This window comes from Alligator mississippiensis, chromosome 1 (genome assembly GCF_030867095.1).
Source record: "Alligator mississippiensis isolate rAllMis1 chromosome 1, rAllMis1, whole genome shotgun sequence".
In the NCBI taxonomy this organism is placed as follows: Eukaryota; Metazoa; Chordata; order Crocodylia; family Alligatoridae; genus Alligator; species Alligator mississippiensis.
In genome coordinates, this window is record NC_081824.1 from 391,235,551 (window position 1) to 391,257,865 (window position 22,315).

Below are 22,315 nucleotides of genomic sequence, written 5' to 3' on the forward strand. Positions count from 1 at the left end.
TGTGGCACCATAAACTGCATAGCAGGTTCTAGCCTATGCTTTGTGCCTTGTGACCAGATTGGTAAATTAATCCTTTTGTTCATTAGTTTGAAACATTTAGCAGATCCTTCACAGATTCAGAAAATCATAGTGACAGATGAATGTCTAATTGCACTAACCAAATACGTAAAGGAGGGGAAAAATGAACTTTGAAAGTGGATCATGTTGATCATGTTTTTGTTTTGACTTAGTGTGCATTTTTGTGGTTTGTTCTTTCAGTTATTGCATGTTTAGACAACCCATCAGCCCCATCATGAAAGTCAACAATAATAAAAATGTAAATCATCATCAAAAGCACGCCTTGCAGTGAGAGAACATTTCAAAGATTGTTTATCAGTTGTTCATTTTCTCCTGTCAGATGTTGAAATCTTTTACTTCCCATCATATTGCGCAGAAATGCAGTTCTACTGATAGTGTCTACTTGTAGCTAAGCTGTGAAAAAGTCAAAATTTCATTTTGTAAAAGCAGTTATCGCACAGAGTAGTGCAGACCTAGGTTATTGGTCCTTATTTAGCAAACTACAGATAAGATGTCTAATTTCCTGACCAAGCTTTTCGTGTATGGTGTGTGTGTGTGTGTGTGTGTGTGTGTGTGTGTGTGTGGGCCCTGTAAAATGTATAATACTAATAGAAAAAACGCAGAACTATGTTCTTTTGCGACGCATGGTATACAGATAGGAAATAATTTACCACCTGATGCAAAGTATTCATGAAAATTAAGATTTTAATTATTAAATCAACTTTTAACATTATATTACAGGATTTAAAAAAAATGGTATATAGTTTACACAGATAGGTAGCCTTCACATATCTCACATTGTTGAGTTAACAGAAAACAAAATGTAACCTCAAATCAATCCAGTTTTCATGATTTATGATTTAAATTTCAAGAATTTTAATAGCTGAATGGGAGTTGTTCTGCAAAATGAAGGAAGGGACAACATTTTTTTTCTTGTAATACAAAATGTGTAGAAGAATGGATAGTTGCTATATTGCATCCCTGTACATGGCTGCTATAGTGGAGTATGCTAGCATTTTGGTTTTCAACAAAAGGAAATATAACTCAGAATGTTCCTGTAGCCCCCTAAAAAAATACCTAATTTTCATATCTTCCTTTTCAGATGTAGTAAAAGGAAAGGTTAAAAGAAATGTCCACTATCTCCAAGAGAACATTCTGAAATCATAAAAATAAAGCTTGAGCTGTTGCTGCATTTCTTGGCTCAGGGTATTTTGTTCTCTTTTGCAGCTGCTCTTTAACTCTTGCATGTGGGAAAATGCACAGCAGTAGGAAAAGGATTTGAAAAAGATCAGAATGGCCTAATAGTGTAACTTTAAACAAGCCTAATTTTGATCTCAATTTTCCATGAGAGCAGACTTGTGAGAATAGAATTTGTGGTCCCAGAATTGCAGGCTCTGTTCAATTGCTTTGATTCTGCTTTCATTATGCATGCTTTTCTTTGCACTAGTGTTTCATAGAAGGGCAAACACATTCTGAAAACTCAGTCCTGCAGTCCTCATGCAGACAAAACTCCCATTGAATTGCGTTGTAAGAGTGAGTTAGCAGTGGTGCAGAAATCATTCTCTTGGTGCCTCCTTCTGCACTTTTGTATTTTCATTTCATATTGTATTGAATTCTTAGCAAAACAGAATGCAGTTCTGGTCACTGCTGGTGCTCAAATCACATTTTTAATTCACACAGGACTCTACAAATATCATGGTAGTAATAGAAAATAAAATATCATGGCTTAATAAATGGCAGTTAAAAAACATTTGCATAGATATGGCATTGCCAGCAATGACTAATATATGTGCGCTCAGACTGGAGTGTCCGTTGCTGCTCTAGGATTCTTTCCCTGACCTAAGGTCTTCTAGTTTCTCTTTATGCTTGAATGAGTTACACTTTTCATAATTAAACAACCCTAGTCACAGAGCTGTTGCTATATATGTTTATCAGAGATAGTTTATCTCATTTCCCAATGACACTAAACTGTTTCAGGGGCCTACTAACAATTTTAAACAGCTGATATTTAAATAAGAAACCTAATGGGAATGTCTCCTAAATGGGTAATGCTTTTCAAGTTTGTTCCTTTCTTTTCTTTGCTCCACTACTTCCCAATTTTTTTCAAAATTGTATACTTTACATGAATTTAAGAAATTTTGTGAAGTGTTCTATATTCTTTAAAAATAATACCCCTTTTAATTTTAAGTCTGTATCAAGTTCTACTGATACAGACATTTTAAAAGTTGGTACCAAGTTCCAGTAACATGCATAACATGCGTGGGTATCTCTCTCAAGCGGCAAAACTCCAAAGATATAGAAAATGTCAAAGCTCAGTTGCAGATTTTGACTATTGTTTAGCTAACAACAATTTTGTACACCATTAACTTAGCTATTGCTATTTCTCACTCTTTTTTAATTTTTGTGAAGAAGTATGAAAAACAATATTGCAGAGCTGCCTTGAAATTAAGGTGAAAAGGCTTTCCCCCCTCCCCCCCCCTATGACTTCCAAAAAGGGAGTAAGAGCTACAAATTTTAGAACTTCCATATATTCTCTTTCAAGCTTGAACATTTCAGTTATTGACTATTCCCAATTCCAGCTCTGCTGAGCTCATTTTAAAAGAAGTAGCATTAATCTCTTGATGTAAATTAAATAGCTGTTGTCAGGTCTATTAAATAGAGTATTATTTTATTTATCCCACAAGTGATAATGGAGACACACAATTCACTCTAGTCTTCCCATAAGTTATAGCTCTGATGTCTGCAAAAGGATAAAAAAGTCATATCCTCTATTTCTCTGCTTATTTCTGTCATTACATATATTTTTATGCAATAATAAATCACATGAAATATTTTTTGTAGCTAGAAAGCTCAAGGAATATCTTTTATGCTTGATCTTTATTGGAAATCTAGAAATATAAATAAGTCTAAATCTTGCTGCTTTAGGAACTATGCTAAACAGAACAATATCTTGATGTATTTGGAGTTCAGTGTATTTAATGAAATAGTATAAGTATAGTCTTGCTTCACCTATAGCTTTAGACATGTATGCATTAATACAGTATATTTAATAAGACACACAGGGTCCTGTCAACCTATGCACCCTGGAAGCTAAATGAACATCCTGGAGGTCTGACCCCACTTCAGATTAAGATGGGAGAGAGAAAATACTTTGCTTTGGTAGCAGTCGTCACATGTTTCACAAGCCATTTCATGGCTGAAACAGCCCTTTCTCAGAACCAGTGTTAAAATATGTTATCAGGGAATGGTTCCCAATGAATGATGGGACTGATTAATCTCTCACTGGGCATGTCCACATGAGATGTTTAGTGCAGAGATGGCTAATTAGCTCCACAGTAAAACATCACTTTCTACACATGCAGTGCTATTAGGCTGGAGTAAACTAATTAACTTGGAGGTAGGATAGTACTGCCAGACAGAAGTACTATCCTATGGTGGAGTTATTTACTCCACCACAGTGCATATGCAGACACTGACAGGGCTGGCTGGGGCATGAGAGTGTTTTACTACTGGAGCTGCCTGCTGGCTAGCCCTGCACTGTAGCATCCTCATGCCCCAGGCAGCCCCTCCACAGCATGTTGAGCTGAGTTGGATCAGCTCCAAGCTGGCAGGCTGACCCCCTGAGATTCCCCTGGGGTTGTGCTGCCAAGGCTCAACATGCTGTGGTCCTGTGCACATAGGCAAATGCTGCACCCAGGAGCAATAAACTCAAGCACGAAGTGTGTCAGAGTGTATTCAGCTGCATTAATTGCACGTGTAGATGTGCCCCTGGTATCTGGTTAACTCAGTCTTTGATGAGGGGGAAGAATATAAGGCCAAATCAATCAGGTTTTTTTCCAGAGCTCCTCCTCTCACTGCTCCTTCCCATCTACTTAAAACTCAGGTGAGGATAAAAGAACTGTGGTGAAAGAAAAGCCCTCTCTGGAAATGTTAGATTCAGATTTAGACATTCCAAGTGATGATGTGAAAAATGAGGTCTGTGTATAAAGGCAACTGCCTAACCTAGCATAGCACCAAGCAAAAAGACAAATTACAAGTTTATTTAAAAGAAAAAACAAGCAATCAAAAAACCACAACTATATCATTTTTGCCAAGTTTCTTGGTTTGGTTTAGTTCAGCTTGGTTTTAAAATTTCTATAAGTACTGTGGAAAGGAGCTTCTATATCAATGTCCTGTTTTCCAGAGAGAGATTTTTTTGTAAGTCATTTCAGTTCAACAATTTTTGAACTGCATCATCTATTTCAATTTAATTTAGCCCACTAGGGAGCATGAGGAATCAGATCCATAGAAGGAAGATGTCACGTAGAAGAGAAATGAAGTTGATTTCCATGATTTTTACAGCCCCTTAAACTTGCACCTCAGAGCCAAAGACTTTTTTTTTCCCATTTGGTCTTTCCCGTGGGATCAGCATTTGGGGCAGTATTGGGCCTCGTCTGGCTTGAGACCAGTTGATAGAACTCTACTGGGGTCAAGTTGCATGACTCTGTTGGACCTCATAGAGTCATTCTAATTTAACTCTAACTCATTTGTATTGGGCTGAGAGAGGAAAAAAAGGGAATCACTTTTATTACATACCAGTAGTATGAAGAATATGAGTAAACTATCTGAGATGGTGCAATACTATTTCAGAAAATCATGGAATCAGTAAATAAGCATTATCAGTAGTTAATGAAAGGAAGCATGATAAACACTTTCCTCAGCTCTTTTGCAAATGCAACATGACCTGAAGAGAGGTAGTGAATAAAATAAATATGAGATGCTATCTCCATTTTGCTATGTCCTATGGGAGAAGTAAAATAAATACATTTATCTAAGAACACAAAACGCTCTAACACATTCATATTCCCAAACACTCTGGGCTTGTTTTCTGTTTCAGGATCCATATGCCACAGTTTGCTGTCTCTGTGTGGTAAAGTACCCAAGAACTGTTTAATTCCTTTTAAGTAGTGCTTGTAGTGCAATCTACTTGTATTCTGAAGAGCTTTTCAAAAAGATGTGTTTTTTTTAATGTAACGAACCCAGAAAGAAGTACAGAGCTAATAAATGAATACATTACCTAGATATCCTAGTAACCTTGACATACCACAGTTAGATATAAATGTTTTATTTATCAACATCTTTGTCTTCAAGTACTTAGAAAATGAATCTGATTAACTGAGGATAACTGTATTCTTTTCATGAAGCTGGTTTTACTAAAGCTGCAGAGACTTTTCAAACGATTGGAAAAATCTTGCAAAACTCTTAAGGTGAAGAGTTTCCTTTGCCTCTGTTTGATGAGCTTGGATGATTATAAGCTCCAGTCTTAGTGTGCATTATAAAAGAAATGTAAAATCTGCACATTTGAGCTGATTAAAGCTTTATTGAGAAAACTAACTGGAGGTTGGAAAATTATAATCAACTGCTAAATCAATTGTTTTATGATTTTGCAATGATTCATTCATAATCAAATCCCATAATTGTATCAATATCAGATTTTAGGCAATTGGTCAAAATCCTTCAGCAGTATTTCTCTTTTTAAAAAGGTAGCAAGCAAATGCTGCAGAGTTTGTAACAAACCATTCCTTGCATTCACAGTTTTGACAGAGAGCTAGATAATTGCAGATGAATAAAGAGAACTGCAAATGTGAGGGGCTTTCTTCTGACAACTAAAGCATTGTATTGCTCTCATGGTCTTTTCATGGGATGACTTTATTTACCCGCACAGCACAGGAGTAATATGCTACATAAATAATATGGAAGTATTGGGTTTGTGAAATCTGAACTCATGCTCCACCTGCAATACAGTTAGTTGAGCTGTGACTTCAAGCCTTTTCTGCTTGTAATCTTTGGATTGCTCTGAACTGTTTGCCCAGCCCCCCTGTGGCTGAACAGACTAATATCAGATGTGATCTTTGTGGAGCACAACAGCACATTTCTTTACTCTAGTGCTTAATCTACTTGCAGCCTTTAATTGAAAAAGGTTGGATTATTGTTTTTCATTTAAAGCTTTCATCAGCTTTTAAAATTGATAGTGCTTATATGCACAAGGGATTAAGGAAGAAAATAAGTATACATTTTCACAGCCTTTAAATCACATAATTTGCCACTGAAATTAATATGTATCATCTTGAATTATTATTTGATCTTATACATAAGTGCAATTTTAAAAGAGTCTTAATAACAAATCTACCAAAGGCAGTTCAAAGTCCTTTTATCATTTTTTTTCATTAGTATCTCCCATTTTCGTTTCATTGCTTTTGTTCCTTTCTACCTTCTTCATCCAGAAAAATAAGTAACAGCCAGTGTTGCTTTTGAAATGGAAAAATGGTTTCAAATCACTGGCAAAGCTTAATGACTTCTGACTGCTGAGATATGTTAATTTAAGCCAGACCAAATGTTCCTCAGCTGCAAATATTTGGTGTTGTTCACTGGGAACTGGCAAGATTTATGAGGGCCCAGTGGCAAAGACTCTCTCTGCTCACATGCCTCACATTACAATTGTTTCACATATTAGCTGATAAAAGGCTGTTTGGGAAAAAAGAAAAAAAAAAAAACTTTTCAGAGAAAATACACATAGGTCCAAAGAGGATGGGGACTCAGAAAGACAGCTATGCTTTTTTCTGTCAGTGAATTTTCTCAAAGAGCCATTTAACTACTGAATTAATGTGGTATTCTCATGCCAATCTAAATTCTTTTGGTCCTCTCAAAACATCAAAATCCATGTGACTGGATAGTTCAAAGGATTGGTAATGGAGCGCAGTTTTTTCTTTGCTTTGCTTTGCTTTTTGTGGTAGTCAGTTCAAATCTAGCCCAAGCCGATAGTGACCAAAAGTTGTTACGCTCTGGCTTTTTTGTGATTTCTGAGAAATGATGTTTGTGACCTCAGTCTAGTTGTCAGTAGGCAGGTATCCCCCTCACAAAGACCCAGTGAAATTGATGTTAATTGATATTCTCAGCTGAGAGCCCACACAGTGAATGGGAAGAGACTGAAATGTCCTCCTACTCTTAAAAGGCAGTAAGGACCACCAGGGCAAGCACACTGATGAGATAAATGTGAGGAAGCTTTCTCTGCCACTGCTTATGCTGTAAATATTCTGTACACTAATATCAGCAGTCACTAATAACTCAGCAGTATATTCCTTATATGTTCTAAAATGGAAACAATATTGCATTATAACTTGTAAAATCAAAATTATTGAATTTATTCTTCCATTTGTAAGTTTCCATTCATTTAGGCATACTAGATGGTTATAGTCCATCTTATTATTTTCATTTTTTTATACTTTATTAATATTAGATCATTTTTCCTTATATGTTGCTCCTGACTGTAGAAAGACATGAAATAGTGTTGAGAAAGCTTGATGTGTAGTGACATGAATGGGAAATACACTAACAGGGTCTTTCTTCACTACAGACGGAACCCAGGCTCTTAGTACAGGGTTCTTCCAACCCTAGTTTTGTCCATCTATAAAACCTGTTTAACCAGACTGAGAGTTACTTTGCACCTATACTGTCTTACCTATCAGAGGATATTTTGGCTAATGCTTGGGTGCTGCGCTAACCTTCCATTTAGGATGCAGACTATCCTCACTTAGGTGCTGATAGTTCCAAAAGGAGACCAATTTTCTCTTCCACAGAGCAGTTGAAAAGAAGCTTGGCTTATACTTTAGAAGTATAACATATGTAGTGAATTGCCATATTAGTGAGTAATTTGAGGGAGGCTTTGCAATATGGCTGCTAGTGCCCATGTTCAACCAATCTAAGGCCAGTCACCCAAATCAACTATCAAAACACAAAAATGATTTTTATTACAACTTCAAGGGGGCTGATCTTGGAAGTTGTTCAGGATATTCAGTCAGTGGAAGTTGTTAGTCCTAAATATGTCCTCAGGATTTGGCCAGTGAAAGATTAATGCTGCCAGTTTTGTTCAACATCTCCCATCCCTGCAGTTGAAAAAAGTGGTTACATTTTCAGATATATATCCTTGTTCCTACAGATGAATGAAATGTTTCAAAATAGGTAAACCAGCATTTGACATTTATTCACACTGTGGAAATTTAGGTTTTTCAGTTTCCAGGTAATCTTAAATGGTATATTTCACCTTTTCTTAAAGGCTCTATATATTTATGCTACACACTTTAATTATGCCTTTCAATAAGATAAAAGGAAAAAGCTGACAGCAAGCAAAAGAAAAATCCAAATTCTTTTCTTGCATCAAATATGACACAGATTGTAAAAGGCAATATTTTCACCCTTGAAATGTTTAGAAGTATTGATATTCTGTCCACTCAATTGTCAGTTTGCCATTAGAGATACAGCTTGTAGGTTCTTACCATTTAACAGACTGACACTGATCTCTGTTCATCTTTAAACTTGTATTCAGCTAGGAGTAATTCTTGGTTTAAAAAAGCTGCATGATAGTAAGAAAGACTACTTTTGCTGTGGGCACCTTGAGATTGTATGGGCTACCTCCAGAACTAGCTTCCTGATCATCTGAATTTGTAGTGTTGATGAAGCCTATTTTTAGATTACTACTTAGTAATGCTGAAAGCAAGATTTGAAGTGTTGTGGGCTTGGTTCTTCACTGTGTCCCAAAAGAATTTCACAAGAGAAGTTTTCACGTATTCCATTACTGTACAGTCCATCCAGAGAACTCAGCCCTGGTGAAGAATCAGGAGTAGTAGGACCCTCTTGGCAACTGTAAAACTGTTCCAGGGAGAGTCGTGGGACTTAGATCAGAGAACGCAGTGGAATTGTCTTTGCAAGCTTTGCAGTGACCGAGATTTTCCTGTGCACAGGGGGAATCCTTAAATGAAGATCTCCAACTGTTTTAAATTATGCAGCCCAAAATGAACCTGGTAAATTCAAGAATCCAGGTGTATATATTGAAAAAGTGAGGATCAGATTCTGCATTCTTTACTCAAGCAAAACTATTGAATTTAAAACATTGGAGTTTTACTGAAGTAAAAATAAATGACTGAAGGAAGAATTTGTTCCTCTGTGTATGAAACACAAATGCAAACAAAATTAATGGCATTTTAATAAAGTGTAGAGAATGAAGAATGTGTAATATTTTATATGGAATTACCAAGTCTTTCTAGCAAAAGCAATTGGCATTGCTTGATTTCTTGGTCATTGTTCATATTGCTACGTTTGTTAGCTTGTTAGAGAAGTCCCCCTGATTTACATAAAGTTTGTCATGTTTAACTTTTGATGACATGGGAGTTCTTCAAGGATAAATAATTTGTTAAGTTTCCTGATCTTCCTTCACTCCTGTACTTCAACAAAAGACTACTTTAATAGACAAGGGTGATTTATAGTATTTAGCATAATAAGAGTATCATTAATTCTCTGCTAAAATGTTTCTGCATATGGACTTGAAAAACAAGTATCTACCATGCCATCAGTTGGTTAAAGAATCAAAATGTGAATGACAGTGTTTTTCTAAAGAAGATTTCTTTGAATCTTTCCACCCACAGGCTCTGTTGAAGGCAGTAAATAGTCCATTTTTGTTAATGAAGCTTCACTCATACAGCTGGGATTGTTTAATATTTTACGAGTGTTACTTTGTTTTGCTCTCAACGATCTCAGGCAGTTAAGGATTTATGAATCGTGTTTTTCTCAGCCCATCTGCGGTTTCCTATCTTCCCTGGCCTTGAGAATATGTTTAAATTTATTAAAGCGAAGCAAAGGCTCATTATTTCAAAGGAGAGCCAAAGTGACACAGTGAATTGGTTATTAATGGAAAGGCACTGCCATAGGGCGATTGAAATTTAATGATATCCTACAAGAAAAAAATGAGGGTGTCACTTTCCAAAAAGTCATGCTAAATGCCAGCCTTTTTAAGGTCCTGCCGCTAATTTTATGCCTGCGCACAGTAATGTTTTCAAAAGCGTTTAGGAAACACGGACCAGTGACTGTACTGATTATCCTTTTCACCTTCTCGCCTGTTCCAAATGGGTTTGTGCAGTGAGCGATTTAATCTCTAAATATAGGGAACGTTAAAAAAAATAACATTGCTGTTTTTCACAAGCTAAGGGCCTTTTGCAATCCTCTAGAGATGGACTTGCAAATATGCTATCTCCATATGCTCACAGTAAGCTCTCAAACTGGCTCATCACCAAAAAAAAGAAAACAAAAAAACCGAAACAAACTTGAATCCCTTTATTTCTTCTTCATTTCTGTCATTCAAGAGATTTTTTAGGTATATAGAGTACATTTATCAAAATATAAATCGTATGTGATTCAATGGAGAATAAGAGTATATTGGGGGGGGATTTTTGAATTTCTCAGTTTTCTCCAGATTTGATTAGACAGGCTTTTAGAAGGTAATACTGTTACCTAATATTGCTTCTTTTTATTTCTTTCTTCTTGTTTCTTTATAATATTGCATGTTTATATATAGATATATTTCACGTTGCCATGTTTTGCCAGCTTAAAGCACCAATTGTACAAGTTTCTACCGTGTGATTTCCTGGCAGATACCAATATATTCATCCTAAGTGAATTTTGAAATATTCTTTCAAAATCAATTTCAATATAATTACAGGCAAAGTCCCAATCAAGCAGTCCTTAAGTAGTGTAGACAGAATCTATGATAGGGAGATTGCCTACATTAAGACATTAGGACTAGGCTGATAGAAACGTATTGATAATGTTGATGTTCATTGGAATATAACAGTCTGATGGTAGGGATAAGTTTATGTCCCTTTCTATGTGCATGGTTAAACCCTGTATTTACTGCAAAACCCATGTTCCAACCTGGCTTTAATCATGCATTTGGATCGATCGTATGATATACTACTGAGGATGCCTATACAGTAGACAGAAAAGAACTAATGATAACCATGTTAACACAATCTGTTTTACTCTAGAAGTCTACTGGAGTTAAATCACAGTTTTCTTGAATGGTTGTAACAGCAGAAGGGTTTAGACTAAACCCCAAAGTCGATTCTCTCCCAGCCATGTGGTGAAGAAACTATTCTAGTGCTTTCTTACAAGCATACTCTTAAGACTCCAGCTCCCCAAGTGGCACAGAGAGAAATGGAGTATGAATCATCTTAAGTTAATATAAAATTCTGAAGAACAGAGGTAGAAAAGATGCATTAGGTTATCTAGTCTATGTCCCATGCTGCTGTAGTGAGTGCTTCCTACAATATATTTTCTTGTCTTTTGTCCAGTCTAGTTTAAATACATGATGCAACTCATTTATATTTATATTGCAATTTTCTTACTAAGCATAAAGATAAAAGCAAACTCAAAATACTGCCCTTGACAAGCACATTAGTAACAAATCATGTTTGTACCCTGTTTATGGTAAATTGCAACAGCCTAGAGATAAGCAGGGATCCTGGTTTTCTCTGATAAAAAACAACTTTTTTTTGGATTAAAAAAACTAACCCCAAATCTACATTTTTCCATGATCAAAATGAAACACCACTCTCTCTCTCTCTGTGTGTGTGTGTGTGTGCGCGCGCGCGCGTGTGTGTGTATAGCATTTCATTTTAATCACAGAATCACCGGTGATAAGTAAACAGGATTTTTCATAAAAAATCTGTGAAGATTTTCATCCATTACTAACTAAAACAAACCAATCAGAATTTTACAAAAATAACTTCCTGCTTTATTTGTTAAGTGAGAAATATGCATTTCTCTTGGGAAAGGCAGAGGAGTGGAGGGCTAGGAAGAGGGTTATAACAGACTAGATCTTCATTTTACACCGGAGGGATAGCTCAACTGACTCAATGGAACTGTCCGTTCCTTGGATGCCCAGAGGTTGAAGCAAGTTGGAAAGAATGATCACAATGATACAGTACTCAGACTTTACAAATAAAATTTATTATAGCCTGGTTCTGAATTGTGTCCTCCCTGATGGCCCATCTTCCAGTGGAGATTTCCTTCTACTGAGTCTGCACAGAAGACGTGGCTACAATGGGTCCCTCTGACCACAGCTCCTGTGAAGTTACACTGGAAGAGCTAGGTGTCAGAACTGATGATGAGCAGGGATCCTGGATTTCTCTGGTTTAAAAAAATCCCCAATTTTCAGTTAAAAAAAGTGACCCCAAATCCATATTTTTCCATGATTCAAATGAAACACCAGTATATATAGATATAAGAGGTGACTATATATAGTGGTGTTTCATTTGAATCATGGAAAAATGTGGATTTTAGGTTACTTTTTTAAAGCCAGAAGTTGGGTTTGTTGGGGTTTTTTCTTCCAGAGAAAACCAGGATCTGTGATGATATGGCACTGGCAAGACCATCCTTTTCTTCCCTTGGATTTTTATGGGTCAGCTCCCTCCAGGCTTGGGAGCTGGCACCCCAGTCTATTTTTGGGGGATCTAGCCCTGCTTCTTCCACAATAGAATGAAGTGGGGAAGACCTTCTGAAGGGAGTCTTGTGAGGTTCCAGGTGCCCTCATCTCCCATTGATGCCAGAGGGAACAGAGGGCTCTAAGCAGCAAGCAGGATTGGTTTTATTTGCAGACTGGTTTTATTTTGCAGTGTCTTTTTGGCTTTCCCTGGGGCAGAAACAAAAGGTTGCTTAGTTGAGGCAATACAATATAAATGAAATCATTAATAGAACCTGCATGAAATTTTAAAAAGATAGGGGAAAAAGGGCCTACAACCTCAGTTTCTCTGGGTCTCCCATTTTAACTATAAACTTATCATCCTATAACCTTTCTAACAAAGACATAAACACTTCGGCTACATATATTTTGATTGTTCCATGACAGTTTACTGGAGGCTGAGCAATGACAGATTTCTTCATTGTCTTTTTGCCAAAATTTGTCCTTTAAGTCATTTTTGTTGACTGCCCCTTTTAGCAGCTCACCTCACAATGAGAGAGGAGACAATTAATGGGAGGGTGATTTATCACTGCCAAAAACTGTCAAGGACTTCTGTTGTAGCTGGAGAAAAAGCAATTTCACATTATGGCATTTCATTCCGAATACATTGTATTTACAGCTCACAGTTTTATTTTCAGAGCCTATTATCAGGTGAAACAGTTGCATCTGAAATGTTGTTTGTGACATAGGTGACCTGTTAGGATTTGATAAGTATTTACGCCAGAGCACAAGGGGCTCACACATCTGCTGTTGGCATAAGCAATGGAAAAAAATAACCTGGAAATGAGGCGTTTGATTTTTCTGGTTCCTACACTCGAGCATCTGTTGCTATAATTAAGTGGCATTCAGTAATTGCAGAGCAATGGTGAAATAAACATATGCATTCTTGCCAGCTTTTAGGATTTGGTGTCCTTACAGTAGGAGAGACAAGCAAAGTGACTTCAGCAAGAACAAAGGCTTCTGTAACAAAGTTTAACAATTAACTTTTGCTGTGCATAAAGAGGAATTTCATGGGGGAAAAAGAAAATAGAGAGAGGTAAAATCACAAATTGGCTGGTAGCCTTCACACAAGTAACTGGTTAAATGACAAGTGCTACAGACATTTAAACTAAACACTGCTAAGTAAAACAGCATATTGAATTGGGAACTTGTTAACAGTTTCATGTTGAATGTACATAACTCCCTTGAAGTTGTTCTTAGAAGCCAAAATTTGTGCATTCAGAGGAAGAAACATATCATAAAAAGAAAGCTGATAATGAAATTTATTGCTTGAGTTTGATTGGTTTATAGAGCAGGATCTCTTTTAAGGGCCACATTCTGCCTTTGCTCGCACTCCTGCAAATGAAAGCAGATCTGGTGGTAAGTTTGTGCCTCTGACATATTCATGGATGTATAATGCAGCATTATAAGTTATTAATATTGGCTAAAATATTCTTGCTCTTCCAAATCTTTTGCTATGCTTGAGTCAAACTATATAATGTTCAGGATTCTGTAGTGGTATTCAACATACGCCTTATGCCTGTGAGATGATAACATAAGCTAAGGTGTAAAGGTTGATAGCAGGTTAAAGCTAGAATTTCTGTTGAGGAGAACTGAAATCTGGAGAATTAACTCCTTCCATATCACAGGAATGTTCTTTTCTTGTCTCTTGAAAACACTGAATATGATAAGTTATCACAATAACACCCATAATACTAAAACAAAAAAAAAATAAAGCCACAATTAACTGTAGTGCCAACAAAACCCTTGGGATATGTGGCAGAAACAGTATATTATAAATTGTGGGAACCTAAGAACGGAATAGAATCTGTGGCTCTTGCTCTGTCGATGCCAATAGAGAGCGAGCATGAAAAAGAGCTATTAGCATTGTTTGAGGAGGGCATTCGCTTGTATGCTTTGGCACTTTCTGTCATGTAGACAAGAACATGTTTGGCAATAGTTACTTGCCTGATTTTCTGGCTGGAGTAATATTCAGGGAAGCTACTGGGATGGGTGGAAAAGATTCAGTAAGCCTCTTTAATATAAAAAATTATGTTGTATAAATTGAGCAAGGAGAAATACTTATTTACTGGATCCAGTACAAGGCTTAAAAGTGAAAATACCTGGTGTTTTTGCCTCAGTTTCCACCATTCACACTCATCCCTATCATTTAGCTCACCCCTGCCAAACTATGAGCCCCTCGCAGGATCAGAACTAGTTTGATTGAATTAGCTAGGTAGCTTTTATTTCTCTATTAACTATTCATACATTTTAAGGTAAAACTTTTTTCTTCATGCGTATGTTCTGAAAGTAAGGATAACATTCCAGTCTGTGGGTGGCTAGAGTTTTCCAGCTGTACTGGTTCTAAATTCAATCAACAGTATTTCTCTATTATTATGTGTAGCATATATTCCTGTGGTATAAGAAAAAATACTTGTACTGATGTCAGCCAAGCTTGAGGGGATTTTTTTTTTCTGTGAGTAGTCTTATTCAAACAAGATACTTGTATTGCATAACCAGTTTGGTTACATTTTTCATATAAGTCACTGAATAAGTCATCAGAGTTCTGAAGTGTCATTGTATTGGGAGGCTTTGTGCTCCAGTGTACCTGGCCTAGGAGTCAGGAAACTGAGGTCCTATTCTTTGTTCTGTTGCTGATCTCCTGTGTGACTTTCAGCAAGTCACTTCACCTCTCTGTGCCTCGGTTTCCCTTTGTTTATCTTGTTTATTTAGAGTAGAAGCCCTTTGGATCAGGAACTGTCTTATTATATATTTATGCATGGCTTTGATCTCAATTTGGGGCTGAATACTGAATAATAAGTATTTTTGCATTAAACAAATGCATTTCATTGAGCAATGAGAAGCTTCTTATTTTTTTATGGAGACATAAGCCCATTGACACTGGCTATGAGCCATCAATCCCTGGGTTGGCAAAACTCCCATAGACTTCACTTGCAACTGAGTAGGAAATGCAGGATCAGGGCCTCTATTATTGCAGACTCTTGGGGGCGGGGGAGGGATATTGCCCTTGACACTTCACTTTTCTAAGGGAAGAAACAAAAGATTGTTGTGAGGAGTCTGTCAATAGTACAAAGATGTGTTGCATTTTCCACCAAAAACTTAGTTGAGGCTACTGAAATAATTTTAATTGAGATTTTTACAACCATTTGATAACAGCGTTTTGATCACTGTAGTTAGGGCTGCATTCCAACAGTGAACATAAAACCTGTGACTAATCCACTGAGTCACCCAGTCCCTGTCATATATTGTTTAATGGTCCATGCTGCCAGGAATTATTATAGCTTTCTAGTAATATTTTTTTAAAGAAACTTTGTGGGCACAAAATAAATATAAGGATAAAAATTGGATTTGGAAGATACAGTCATAAAAATAGACTGTAGCTGTGGTAGATTGTAGATTTTTTTCTTTTTATTATTTACAAAGACTGGATAGAGTCTTAAATCTAATATACCATAAGTTAACAACTAATATTCTAACTTTGGTTGGTTAATGTTTGCAGGGCGCTTACAGATGCTAGAATAATCTCTAATGTTTTTGCTCAATCTGCTCTGGAGATGGATGAAATAAATAGTTTAAACTAATTAATGTAACACCAGCTGTTACAAGTGCTTGGCAGACGTCTGTGAGTTTTGATGGGCAGAGAGCGGCTGTTGTACTTGACTTTATTTTAGTACAATGTTGATCACAGTGTAAGCTGGAATAAATGACGAGCCAAAAGAAGGAACAGAGGATGAATTCTGTGTAATGCAAAATAAATATTGCCCTTCTTTCTGAAAATATTTTTTGAGGTCAAGGGGGTGTACAGGGAGTGTTATAGTGGACTTTATTAAGTCATTAGTACCATGACAGCAGCTGGGCTAAGTATGCACACTATCAACATGCTTTGGAAATGCTTCTAAAGTGTGTGTGTGTGTGTGTGTGTGTGTGTGTGTGTGTGTGTGTGTGTGTGTACATGCATATGTCTCTGATCATTTGCATTGTCTTTGGTTTTCAAAAGGTCTCATGAAGATATAGCCTCCATGCTGTTGGCTAGATATATTTTTTCACTTTCTCCCAATGAAATGCCATTAGAAAAGACAAGAGATTAGAGGGTTTTGTCTTTTTTAAGGAAGGCAGTAGAGAAATAATAAAATGTTTTATTTTCAGAAAATTCAGTATTTGCAAATAATACATTTGATGATACTATTATTTTATACTTTGTCTGGATCATCATGTTCTGGTGTGTTTTTTTTTCCTTTGATACCTTTGATACATAATTTAACAAACTATTAAGGTGCAGAATAGATATATTAAACTAAATGGAATTAATACTTTGTGACATACCCTTCATTTGTCAATTCATAGTTAAAAAGAAGAAAATATGTTTCTGACAAGTCTTCATTGTTTCCACATGATTTAACAATAACTTTAAATATCCAAATAACTTCTCTTTTAAAGTTAGAAGGTAGAGTAATTGTGCTGTGACAGAGAAACGATGGCTGTTATCTCTGTATGTGCCAGCATTAAGATAACAGTGTCATTGTACAGATTGTTACCCTGTGAATATGTCTAATAAGTTATTATAGCATGCTGAGCAGATGGCAAGTGTGCTCCTGAAAGAATTGATGGATGGGATATGATGTCATCAGTGAGATGACAAGGTTCACAAGGTACTTGACCTCCAAGAATAAGTCCTAACTGGTTAGAATTCTAAATGGTGAACTTTTGTGACACTGGCTAAATGGGAAATATGTGCAATTTGTATTTCTTTATAGTAGTGTTTACCCTCTTCACTGAACTCCACATAATGGGATTTGGTCCCTGAAGACTTGGAGATATTGTTGGAAGGTTTCACCCTGTAACCTTCAGAGGATTTCAAATACAAATCCACACATCTAAACTTTAACAAAATCACAGTGAATAGTATTTATGAAGTCAGGTTCATATATTTTTTTCTTTTTTATACGTATGTATCCAGAAAGACCTTAATTGCAGTGTTCTTCTAATTTTAATATAATCCCCCAAAACTAAAACTCTTGACTCAATGAAAAAATGAACAATGCATACTTCTATAAGAATGTGTAAAACATACCAAGCTATAACAACATGCCAGAGATCAGAGTAGCCTCTATATAACTTTAAGTACTGTCTTAAGATTTCCATTCATAAGACAAAGTAAACACATTTTCATTTTAGTGTCTTGTTCAGTCCAAATAGTTATTTAACGATAGATTGTATTTTATTCAGGCATCTCAGTGCAATGCTCTTCCTCCCATTTTAAGTCCCTGAAAACCCACCAATGAATCTGCTTTTGTAATGCATTGTCATTTTACCCTAAGACTGAGTCACAAAAAATGCAGCATGGTAGAGGAGGACCCACCCACCTTTTGAATTCATTGTTTTCCATGGATTTGAGCATGATGGAATAGTATTGCTTCTAGGCTCTTGAAGGCCACTTTCAAACACTGCTTTATACAACACGTTATTTATATGTGTTTCTATAAACAACTGTGTAGCTAATCCGGGCTTCTTCAAACACCAAGAGATGATGTATAAATGTTAAAGTAGGATTAAATGGGAGCATGGCTAGATCTTTAAAAAAAAGCGTGATAAACATGTTAAAATAGAATGGAAGGTTAAGAGAATAAATTAGGTCTAGAAATACCGGTTGTGGGTTCTTTTTAATTCAGGAAGGGCATCAAAAATTTTGAAAGCCAGAAGATCTGCCTGTTATAAGAAAATGGGATTAAAGCCCCTATAGAAGTTGGGGTGTCAGATCCTTGCAAATACTCACAAATGAATGTAATAATTACAATCATGAGTAGTCCTTTGAAATTAGAGGGAATATTCATGGTAGTAGACACTACAACTGTTAGTGAACATTTGCAGGATGAAGAATAGAAGCAAATCATAGAGCTGAATTATTAGGGTGCCTGTAGACATACGGGGCTACCGCTCCAAAACACTATAATTACAACATGTTGGAACAGACTTGACTAATCAAGTCTACTGAAGCATGCTAATTAGTATGCTCCAGCAGCCTCCATGTCTCATTTATTCAGCATCCCCATGCTTCAGAATGGTGGTGGGGGCAGTTTAAATAAAATACATTGAATGAGCTTTTGTTAAAACACCCTCACCACCATTTTGAAAATGTGGGATGCTGAATTCAGGAGATGCTGAGGACACTTTAGTTAGAGCAGGTCTCGGAGCAACTCTAATTAAAGCAAACCCCCCACTACCACTGGAGCAAGAGTAAAGATGCCCATTGAACATATGTTTGAATTATTTGTGTTATTTGTCATTAATACTGATGATACCATATGTGTGTAAGTTTAATACTATATTTACTCCAGTCTAAGACAAGGTTCCCCCTCCTTAACCCATTCCCCCAAGGGGGGGGTGGGGGTGGAACCCTCATCTTATATATGAGTATGGGCCAGGCAAGCAGCTTCTGTGGCTCCAGATAGGGCCAGAGTGGCTTATGCAGCAGGTAGGGAGTGTTTGGTGGGGGGAGCATGGGTAAAGGGGACTTATGGTGTGGGATGGATTGTGGGGGAAAAGGCACACAGTGCAGGTGGAAGCATGGGAAAGGGGTGCATGGTGCAGGAGGGAGAACAGAGGAAAGCACCATGGGGGGATTGCAATGGAAAGGACACATGGAGCAAGAGGAATGGGGAGAGGGCATGGGGGCAGGGGAGTGCAGAGTGTGGGGAGTACATGTAATGGGAATGTGGAAGGGGGCATGCAGTGCAGTGGGGAGTGCTAGAAAAAAGGTATGTGATGCTGGGGAGAGGACAGAGAAGGAGCACATGGTGCAGGGGGGAGCATGGAGCAAGGGGCACACAGAGCAAGGGGAGTGCAGAGAAAGGGTGTAGTGGAAGGCAGGTGCAGAGCATGGGGGACGGGCACAGGGGAAAGGGAACACAGAGCAAGGAGAATTCAGGGGAGGGACACAGTGCACGGAGGAGTGTAGGAAATGGGGGGACAGGTTGTCGAGGGGAGGCATAGGGGGTAAATGGCAAGTGGGAGACAAAGGGTTGGGCCAGGCTGCCTGCCCCCCAGCCGCTGCTTTTCCTGCCACTACTTTCCCTGAGGCATTGCTGGGGGGATGAACTTAAAATGACCCCCCAATAACTAGATTCTACACATGGAAAATTAAAACAAATTTATAATTTCCCATATCTCGAATCTGATAACTGGGGGGTTGTCTGAAATTCAGGGTCGTCTTGGATTCATGTAAATATGGTGATTTTATTGGATGAAATGACTGGAAAACCAGATGAAAAATCAAGGATTGTAAATCCTACAAATTGAAATAATCTCAGTAAAATCTTTACTTATAATGTCGGTTTCAAATAATATAAAGTTGTATGTAAAGTTTTCTTGTAGTAGAGTAGTTCTATTTTTAGAATCAGTTTTGTGAATGCAATAAAACTTTCATAAACATGTTGTTACAAATTGCTTCCATCTTTCATGTATAAATAGTATCTGTAAGTAAAGTGCTAAGGGCCCCTAAATTACTTTAAAATGACAGCAAAGCTTTGGGTTGAGTAGTAAATGCTATAACAATGAATTAATTTTAAAGCAATTACTATGGTAATATGGCTTATAATTTAGATTCACAGTCATCATTTTTTTCTATTGTGGATGATTCAGAGTTTATGGCCTAGATCCTCAGGTGCAATGCATCACACTGCTGGCATAATCTGGCCCCAACAACTGGTTTCATTAGGATAATCAAGGGTACAGTGTTGACATGGGGTCTCTCACACTATTCTTCTCTGTTACTGGTGTAGCAGAGAGAGATTGTGGCTAGGCCTGGATATAATTGTACTACACCAGTCCTTTTGATTCTTGGTTTCACTTCCAGCTTATTATTGCTGTAGCAACCAAGCATAAATTAAAGTAGCTAGTAGGTTGCTCTAACATGGCAAGAGAGGACCATGTTCCTCAGAGAAGAATCAATATCACAAGAGGCACAAACGTAAGTTACTGATTTGCTTACAATGTGGTGATTGGCAGATTCAGAGAGTCTGGTTGTCTATATTAAAGGTGATATTAGACCTAATAAAACTGGACTGTCACATATATAAATGTCCACCAGGTAGTTAGCATAATTAAATAATATACTGTCAAACTGTCTCAAACCATCAAATGAGTTTATCAAATAATTTTATAAATTATTCCTTTGAGTTTTCTGTTTTTAATAAAAATGGAATAACAGAGCCCAAATCCCATATCACATTGTCACATATATATTGATTATGTGACTAAACCATTTTCATGGGCTGAATCTTTTCCACCCATTCTGGGGGGTGGAGGGGGAGAAGGGAGGTGTTTGTGTCAGATAAAATATTAATACAAGGTAAATGAGTGTTCACTTAGCTCTCCTTGCCATATGGCCCCTGTGGAGGATAGAAGGCCCTGGCTAGTCCAAGCCTGCCATATGGACCTGATGGAAAAAGGTAAGTCTTACACACAGAGCAAACTTACCATATGGACTGGGTGGAGCACTCAAAACTCTCAACGTTTCTCATACACCAGAGCCTTTTACACAAGAGAATGCAAAAACATACATAATACATTACACACAAAAAGCCATTGAAAAATGGATCAGTTGTTTAGATTTAATATGATGCTTTCAAGCAGTGTCCAAAACTATATAAATAATCAGGGTTTATTTTGAAATAGCAAAGAGGATCATCAATCATTTACTACTGACAATTTTACATTGCATTTAACATCTGTTGTGTAGTGGTATTGTAATACTATGCTTAACACTGTGTTAGGGTAAAACAGCCAAGAACAAAAATAGGGTTAAAACAAAGTTGTGCTTTTCTTGCTTTTTAACCTTTTAAATAACTTTTAATACAAGTTTAACAGTGGCTTACTATTTAAAAGGCAGATCCACAGTGCTGAGGGAAAACCAGGATTTAGAACCGACTTCAGAAATCCTCCTTCATTAGCCAAATGATACAAGGAAAACCTCAGAAGTAACATTCTTGGGGTTAGATCTTCAGGTCGTGTAAATTAGTGCAGCTCTATTTACTTCTATGAAGGTACCAGCGGATTAACACCAGCTGAGGTTCTGTTCTTTGGTGCCTCCTGCTTCATTGTCTACAAGTTCACTTCCCACATACAGGGTGATACAAGGGTATGAATTTCAGTTTTCATAGGTGGGCAGGAAGGGAAAGCCACAATGATTTTGAATTGGAAGTACATGTAATCCCCCAACAGTAGTGATTTCCACCTTCTTGTTTTATGTTTTATGAGAGAAGTTTTAAGGAAGGAAGGTGGCTGGGAAGCCCATATGATTTCAAAGTTCCTTTCGGGGAAAAAATGCATTGGTTATTTCTGAATGTAGTTCCACTTATTTGAGTTATTCTTAATATTCACCATTAAGAGCAGGATCTGGAATATTAAATCTTTTTTTATCGCTTACTTCTAAAAAGAGGAAGACAATGGCTTTCTCAGTAAAATGTCACCTATCCTACATTAACATCATTTTTAAAAAGAAGGGGAAAGGTCTGCAGTTTTTTCCTTTGCTTTACCAGGAAATTCGCAAAACTGAACATAAATTTGCTCTGTTGCTTTGTCTGATTGTTAGTTCTTATACCTGCTTTGCACATATTTAGATGAGTACCTGAAGTGCAAAGCAGTGGAGAATTGGGTTCCTGTGCTTTATTTTGAAATTAGAGCGCCAAACTGTTAGTCAGGAATGGCAAATCTAAATTCAAACCATATTCAAATCCAAACCATACTTGAACTTTCTTTAAGTTTCTGTAAATGCCTGGGTCAGATGGGCCACCCTGAATTCTGGCTCCAAATAACCCAAAAGAAGTTCCTCTTGGGGTTCAGTAAATTGCTTATTCTCTTCAGCTCTCCAACTTCCACAAGCCTTTATTTAACTCGACATTAGGATTTCAACAAGTTTGGGTAATCTGTGCT

The 22,315-nt window shown here is 37.1% G+C and overlaps 1 protein-coding gene across 8 annotated transcripts in view; it reads left to right on the forward strand.

Annotated features, from left to right (window-relative positions):
* DACH1 (dachshund family transcription factor 1) overlaps nucleotides 1–22,315 on the forward strand; it is a 529,445-nt gene that overhangs the window by 424,163 nt on the left and 82,967 nt on the right. The gene's annotated exons all lie outside the window — the stretch shown is intronic.